Source organism: Mixophyes fleayi, chromosome 1, assembly GCF_038048845.1.
Source record: "Mixophyes fleayi isolate aMixFle1 chromosome 1, aMixFle1.hap1, whole genome shotgun sequence".
Lineage (NCBI taxonomy): Eukaryota > Metazoa > Chordata > Amphibia > Anura > Limnodynastidae > Mixophyes > Mixophyes fleayi.
This window is the reverse complement of record NC_134402.1, coordinates 127534354-127542654: the sequence shown is the minus strand read 5'-3', so window position 1 is coordinate 127542654 and position 8301 is coordinate 127534354. Positions and strand designations below refer to the sequence as shown.

The following is an 8301-nucleotide window of genomic DNA, read 5'->3' as shown; positions in this document are numbered from 1 at the left end:
CAGTCTTCATCTTATTTCCATACCATAATGTTCAGCTGTAATTTTGTTGAACTTGAATCTCTTGCTTGCTCATTAAAGCATAATCAATAATCATGCAACAGTGACGTCACCACTATATATGAATTAAATGCTTTTAGAAAACCAATATATTACATTAAGACCCGAGCACCAAGTCATAAGATCATAGTCTGTGGATGAAGTGGAAATTTAGAAGTGGCGGAATGAAAAAATTTAATGGGAATGTAAGTGAACGGAATTTGATAGTTTTACAATCAAAGCAGTAAGAGAAATGGTGGAATGGAATCCTACCATATATATACCCACTTCCACCACTGATTATAGTTACATAGTTAATAAGGTTGAAATAAGACATATGTGTATCAATTTCCACATTAATAGTACATCATAGTTGTGTTGATCCAGAGAAAGACAATACAAAACCCAGTTGGCCATTTATACCCCAATAATGGAATTGGATAAATTATCCATATCAATAACTCCCATAATGTCCTCTACCAATGTCCAATTTTGCAACACGGGTAAGTGAGTCGCTGGACTAATTCTGACATAGCTAAGGCCATCCATCAGCTTGATGACAAACATTGAGATAATGAGCCATTTGCCCATTAACATGAACAATGTTCCAGCGTGTGCTGCCAGCATTACCTGTGACAAGATAAAGCCAATTCCAAGAACAAATCAGTCAAAAAACAGTCAAATAAATAGTTCAAAACAAAACCAATCTGCATAAGAAAACCCCACATATTATGCAAGACACATGCAAATATAGATAGCTTCCTTATAGTTTTATATATTACTGAAATCAACGTATAACACATAATGTTGATGTTATGCATGATGTGAGTGTGCAGTAGTGTAATGTAAAATACAATGTGTGATGTTAATGCAAGTTATATTATACTACCGTGTATGTGTAGGGTAGGAAGGGAGGATGAATATGTGGCACGTGAGAAGGCATTGGGTATTCTCAGACAGAGTTTACTAAACTATACACAATTCTAATAGCAATAGGTAACCTGTTTAAAGGGAGATGACTGATTCACAGGGTGGTATGGAAATAGAATAATGGAGAGTGACCTGATTTTCTGATAATAAAGATCAGTATTGATTTCTTTCAAAATCTCCTCCACAAAGTGTCTCACGGACGCTCTAGAGACACTTTGCGTCTAATTGACCTCCCCCCATAATGTCATGTATAAAGAGGTGTAGCCACAGCCCATACCCCCACCACTATGTGGCCACGCCCCTTCAACAGCGCCGCGTGGGGGTAGACAAGAAAGTTGCTGTACCAGGGCCCCAAATTTCTCTTGGCGGCCCTGGATGCACCTAAGACCCACATTGCTTTCTACACTATCATACACTCATTATTCCAAGCAATCTTATTCATCCACTTAGTCTACTCTCCATACAACTCACTCACTCTCCATTTAAACTTCAACTCACTCATTCTGTCAGCTCCCTGACCTCACAAGGGCAACAGATCCCCCATCCATTTGCCAGGACAACCTAGAAAGGACGAGCATACCAATATTATGTGTAACTAAATGTATATATTAATTATACTATACATACATTGGTAGAGATATACAAAACCTGTAGACAAAGCCATAAATACAAATATGAATTATAAACCAGACAAATACAGTACAGAGCATCAGATGAAATATACTAACATGTTCCATATATTTGTATTTTCAAGTATTAAAATCCAAAATAAATAAAACAGATATATGAACTTTTAATAACACATCAAGCTAAATAATGTTACATGAATATAAAAAATTCCACAGACTTTTAGTTTTAAAGCAAACACAAGAAGCACCATTACAACTATGGCAAACTTATTAAACACAAATCACAGCTGTGTACAGTATTCATAACAAAGGTGTTGATAAGATGCCCTGGGGGTAGTAACAACATGTAGTCATACAGCACTTTGCTGAAAACAATAACCTTACTGATTTTTCTTTATGACATAATACATTTGTTTGCAAACCGGAAACATCCATTTCCTATGTCACTATGTAGGCCTGATTTCATTGTGTTCAAGTGATTCAATTTATTTTTTTAAATGTAGCTTTGTTCTGCTTGAACTCGGAGGATGATTAGCAGTTGCTCAAAACAAATGATCAAAAACAGTATTTTTGGACAAGCTGGCTATCTACAATAGGTGTTCTAGAAATGCTGAAAAAAGCGCTCATTGGAATACATTTCCCAAGAGCTTTTGATGCGTTTATCTATAATACTGGTGACACATGAGAAATAGGTCATGGCAACATTTTAAGATTTGAAGTTTTAGAAAGTAATGGTGGGAATAAATCCATGAAAAACTGTCCTGTTTAAAATTATGTTTACAATGAAAATACAAGTATCATCTTAAATGGGCATTAAAATTAATTTACAGCCTGTGGTTCAGTAGTACAGAAAAAGAACTTGCCTATACAGTATGTTTGCCGTCTGTTGCAGGAAATACAGTGTTTTTTGTTAGTTGCTGCTTTGTCTGTAATAGGCATTCTAGAAGATCACACCATCATATCTGTTTTAACACGTATTTAAGCAAACAAACACATGTTATAGCATGCATACAAGACTGTCATCACTAGTACTCAGGAATTAGACTAGCCCTGTAGCTGGCGCAAGAGATATGGCAGAAAAACAAGTAACTTTGAGATGATCAGAACTTGATTCGGATGTGGCAGTGTGCGGTTGAGTTTGGCACGCCCCTACTCTATATTGACTTCGGCAAAATGCCCATTTCTCGCACCCTTCACTCCCAGAAATCGTAGGCTGAAGTAAGTGCCCTTTGTGTTCAAAGACCGAGCAGATAGGGCTGCATTCATGGATGTATTTCCTGGTTCTGAGCAAGCGCAGAATGATGAATCAGGCTTGGTGACTGTAGAAGGAAATGCTCTGTGGCTATAGAATTTCACTGTGACCATGACCACACAAACTCCTCCTCAGACAATAGAGTGTGTAGCAGCACTCCTCACAGTGAATGTAGAAGAAGAAGCTCTGTGACTATAGAAGGAGTCTCTCTGTGACCATGTCCACACATTCGCCTTTTCAATACACTATGTAGCAGCACCCAACAGTGAGCATTGAAGGGGATGCTTGGTAATCTTTTTTGTGTGTATGACATCATTGAGGAGCTACAATTTTATATGTTTCATGCTGATTTTTGGAACATTCTGAATGTTGGGCCTCCAGAATTTAAACAAAAAATTAATTAAAGTTTTGCTTTATGAAAAAGGTATTTAGTGCTTTTATACTCCTCAATTAGAAAAGAAACAAAATAACTATTGATAATATTTTGCAAAGGAATTTAGGGACCATTAGACATTGCAAAGTGCAGAGTATGATTCTTTCTGTTGTCACTAAAGTGATTAAAGATTAAAGTGAGAAGAATTCCTGGAGCAATCAGCACTGTTCCAGAACTGGGCTTCTTGCCCTGTCTAATCTTTCATGAACAATACTTATTACTTACAGCCTACACTTCACTAATTAAAATCCTTTCATTAAGTTGGTTTGTGCAACTGTTAGCTTCAGGAAGCAGTATGACCTGAACCGCCTATGAAGCTGTTATGTGATTTTTAATTACAATATTTACCAATACAAATGAGTGCCTCCAAGTTGCTGGGACAACTATATGAGCAGCCTTTACAAATTGAAAGCTCCAGGATAATGTGCATTTTGTGATTAAAATGAGGTTATGGTCTATGGCTCAAGGTCATTGTCAAATCACATTGGGGGATATGGTTAGATGGATCATGAGTGTAGTAAATGTGAATTAAGGGTTTGGTCATGTGTATAATATTTTCTCTGGAGACAGGCATGTTTTAAAAACATCAAAATACAATGATTGTTGATCTATGTCTCTTTCTGCAAACACTTTAAATCTAGCATGTCTTTATTCCTTCCCACTTAAACATCTTTTATTAGACATTGTACCATGTGCCCTGCATTGGACATAGAGATTGTAATGCATGTTTGGGCACCTGCACTTTCAGGTGAAGCAATGGCTTCACATAGGTAGTGGGGTGCTATAATTTGATGCAGCTTTACTCTATACCCAATAAAATCAGTTCATAGCTGATTGTCTTTCGCTCGCATATGATGTATGTACATAGAATGCAATTATTGGTCAAATTGACCAACCAAACTATATCTGTGTGAAGCTTTGTTAGACATTATTTCCCAGCATACTAATTGTTACAATGTATCTGGTAAAGTTCAGTGCAGAGGGGGAAGTTTGTTGGGCAAAGTGAGAGACTTATGACCTTGTCATTATTTTACTTGTTCTTGTGATATGGTCTATTAGACCCTTAGGAGTTAGAGTTTCAAGGTTAAAGATCCATTTGGCTTCCTCCTTAGATATAGATGCTATAAAATCACCCCCTCTCCAAGATTTTTTCAGTTTCTTGATTCCGACAAACTTCAGTAAGGTAGGATCATGGTTATGTGCTTTTGAGAAGTGAGCGGATACACTGTGTGATTCCAGTTCATTTTTAATGTTACGCAGGTGCTCTAGAATTCTAACTTTTAAGCTTCTTACAGTTCTGCCCAAATACTGCAGGCCACATGGGCACTCTAGTAGATAGATAATGCCCACCGTGTCGCAGGTAATGCGCTCTCTTATCTCATGGCTACTTCCATTTGTGTTTGAAGAAAGGGTCATCATAGGTCTCGTAGTGTTTATTCTAGTCCACTTACATGCCTTACGTCGGTTGCAGTAGAAGAAGCCTTTTCATTGTTCCTTTAGCCATATTTCCTTAGAATCAGTGTTTCCCAATGGGACATAGCGGTTAGTTAAATGTTCTTTAGATTGGCTGCTTTTCTATAAACCATCCTCGGTTTTTTCGGAAGTATGGTAGACATCGTCTCATCCATTAAAAGGACATGCCAATGTTTTTTCACAAATCCTTCAAATGTTCTGGCCCCATCACTATATTGAGTAATAAAGAGGACTTCCTCTTATTTAGTGTTATTCTTCCCAGACTTTGGTACAAGGAGATCCTCTCTCTTCATTCGTTTAGTCTCCAAGTTCCTTTCTTTATACCTTTCCTTCAAAGCCACAGCTTGCTGTTCAAAAGTGGAAATATCAGAGAAATTTCTTCTGACCCTCATCATCTGGTCTTTAGGTATATTATTTAGCCACCTTCTATGATGGTTGCTAGTGGAAGGTATAAAAGTTTTTCTATCGACGGGTTTCAGCAAAGTCTTGGTCTGCAGTTGGTCTTTTTCCACATAGATTTCCAGATCCAAGAATTATATTTTCACTTGGTGAATATGCTCAGTAAACTTGATGTTAATGCTATTGTTGTTAATGTAGGTGACAAATTCATGAAGTTCTGGTAGAGGGCCATCCCAGATACAGATAATATCATCTATGTATCTCCACCATTCAAGCAAATGTTTCTTAAATGGATTATTGTTCCAAACATGGATATTCTCCCAGTACGCCAAAAACAAATTAGCGTAGCTGGGAGCAAACTTGCTACCCATGGAGGTCCCTCTAATTTGCTTGTAGGAATCGCCCTGAAACCAGAAATAATTGTGCTCCAATGTAAAGAAATTGCTTGAATAATAAATTCAATTTGTTAAAGAGGAATAGTAGTTTCTTCTAACAGTAAATTTCTAGTATGTTCACATCCACTAGAATGGGCAATAATAGTATATAGAGACGTGACATCACAGGTCATCAGTATATACCCACTTTTCCAAGAGATATTGTTAATCTTTTCAAGGACCTGCGTGGTGTCCCTTAGGTAACTGCGCTGTTTCATGACCACAGGTTGTAAATATTGGTCAATATATTTAGAGATGTTAGACGTAATGGAGCCGATTCCGGATACAATAGGTCTTCCAGGTGGTGCAGTAAGACTTATGTATTTTCGGAAGAATATAAATTACAGGAATTCTGGGATGTTGATTATATAAGTACTCATACTCAGATTTATTTAAAATTCCTTTGGTGAAGGCATTCTTTAGTAGTTTCTGCAGCTATATGTTGAATATCGAGGTAGGGTCACTCTCCAAGGGTGCATAGGTAGTCCTATCATTAATCTGCCTTTGTAATTCCTTTAAATATTCTTCTTTATCAAGGATGGTAACCCCTCCTCCCTCTTCCGCTGGTTTAATGACACGCTGACAGTCATTTCTCAACTGTTTAATAGCTAAACGTTCCTTTTCAGACAAGTTAGGATTCCTGTTTACCCTTGTACTGGTGTTGGGCATATTCCTCAGGCCTTCTTCCACCAGTTTTTGGAAAGTTTCAACGTAGGGTCCTTTAATGTAGCTGGGATAGAAGGTAGACCTCTTTCTCAGGTCAGTATGGATATATTCAGAATTTCCCACATTCTCTAGTCTTTGGATTTTCTCTCTCTGGAAGAATTTCTCTAATGTAAGCTTCCTAATGAATTTGTGCAAATCTATATATGTGCATTTTTCATGTACATTATATGACCCCCTTAACTAATGAAAGATCACAGGAGACAAAATTCTGTTTGTTCTATTTATTTTCTTAACTTATCCTAATTATCTATGTTATCCTATCTTATCAGCTTATCCTATTTTTTCTATGGGCATGTCCACTAGTAGCCATGGGAGGTCACATCTGCGCCTGTAACCTGCAGCAATGAAAAAAATAAGAGCTTATTAGATTGCATCTATATTGTCTATAGGCACATGTAAATCTTGTACATCATTGGTCAAGACTATAGTGTATACAAAGTAGCTGGAACATGTATATTACCTCTTATTGTGCCTGTGCAAATTTCTTGTGGGTTCCCAGTACCCTCTGCTCCTGGCTACTGGCAATTGAGGTGTTGACCCCCAATCCCCTCTGTTCCTGGCTGAAGGCAATTCTTTTTGGGCTCCCGTCTCCTCTGCTCTTGGCTGAAGGCATATTATTTGTGGATTCCCCGTCCCCTCTGCTCCTGGCTGAAGGCAAGAGTTTTGAGCTCCTCGTCCCCTCTGCTCCTGGCTGAAGGCAAATTATTTTGTGCATTCCCCGTCCCCTCTGCTCCTGGCTGAAGGCAAATTATTTTGTGCATTCCCCGTCCCCTCTGCTTCTGGCTGAAGGCAAATTATATTGTGCATTCCCCGTCCCCTCTGCTCCTGGCTGAAGGCAGTTCACTTCCCCCCTTCAGGCCCCTCTGCCCCTGGCTAAAGGCAAATGACTTGTGGGCTCCCAGTCCCTTTTTTTATATCCTGAGACTACTGTGTCATGTGATTGATAGGTTTATTAAGTCATATGGGCGGGGTTTGGGTGTGGTCTGTGAAATGGGTGTGGTCTTTGTAACTTGTCATTTGGGCGTGCCCAATTTAGTCATAGGGGTGGGATCACTTCAAATGTCAAATAGGTGTGATCCCTTTATTGTGTTATATGAGTACTTAGATTATATTTTATAAATATTAGTTGAGATTACAAAACACAAGAGTAAAATAACAGGCTACTAATACCAGTTGAAATTAAAATGCATAAATAATATTAAGGTTTTATCTGGCATGTTTTCAGTGTCTGTGAAAACTGTAAAGGTTATATAATTTATCTTAACCCTTTAGTTTACTCAGAAATACCCTCTACTGTTGGCGTTATATAAAGTATAATACAATAATTACATTTGCTCTATGTGTATGAAATCTGGTAAAATATTAAGTTGTTCTTATTATTATTATCATTGTTTCTGTTTATAGTACCACCATATTACACAGCAGTGTACAGAGAATATTTATCATTCACATCAGTCCCTGCCCCATTGGAGTTTACATTGTAGTCAGCAGACAATTAACCTATCATTATGTTTTTGGATAAAGGAAGGAAACCCACACAAACAAAGGGAGAATGTACAAAGTCTACACAGCATTAAACTCATGACCCCAGCAGCAATGCTGACCATTGAGTGGGATGGGAAGCAGTTAAACTAGAGCTCATATCCACTGCCATCAATTTTGTGCATTGTACTAGAATTTCTAATTCTAGTGGAACACATGGAAAAGGGTTTGAACCTAGAAACCACCATTACTCTCATCCATTAGCATGCAGCATTGTTTCGTTTTTCCAAAAGCTTCCTGAACCATTCAATTGCTTTTACCACAAATTAATGCATTGAGGAAGCCTAATCATCCTGCAATAACCTCCTCAACGAGAGTAAAACAGCAATTACAACTGCAGATCAAATGTGTTAGTTTGACATTTAGTTTTATTGGCTTTTTTAAGGCAAATCAAACGCCAGTGGGTATAGGACCTTAAAAGCATCAACCCAGCAAACACTTGACCAA

General features: G+C 37.8%; 1 long non-coding RNA gene across 1 annotated transcript; it reads right to left on the bottom strand.

Annotated features, from left to right (window-relative positions):
* Positions 1–6518: 6518 nt before the first annotated feature.
* On the bottom strand, positions 6519–7176 carry LOC142105917 (uncharacterized). The gene is made up of 2 exons (XR_012679725.1): positions 6773–7176; positions 6519–6647 (listed from the first exon to the last, which is right to left on the bottom strand). It is a non-coding gene; the product is annotated as an uncharacterized LOC142105917 (long non-coding RNA).
* Between the last annotated feature and the right edge of the window lie 1125 nt (positions 7177–8301).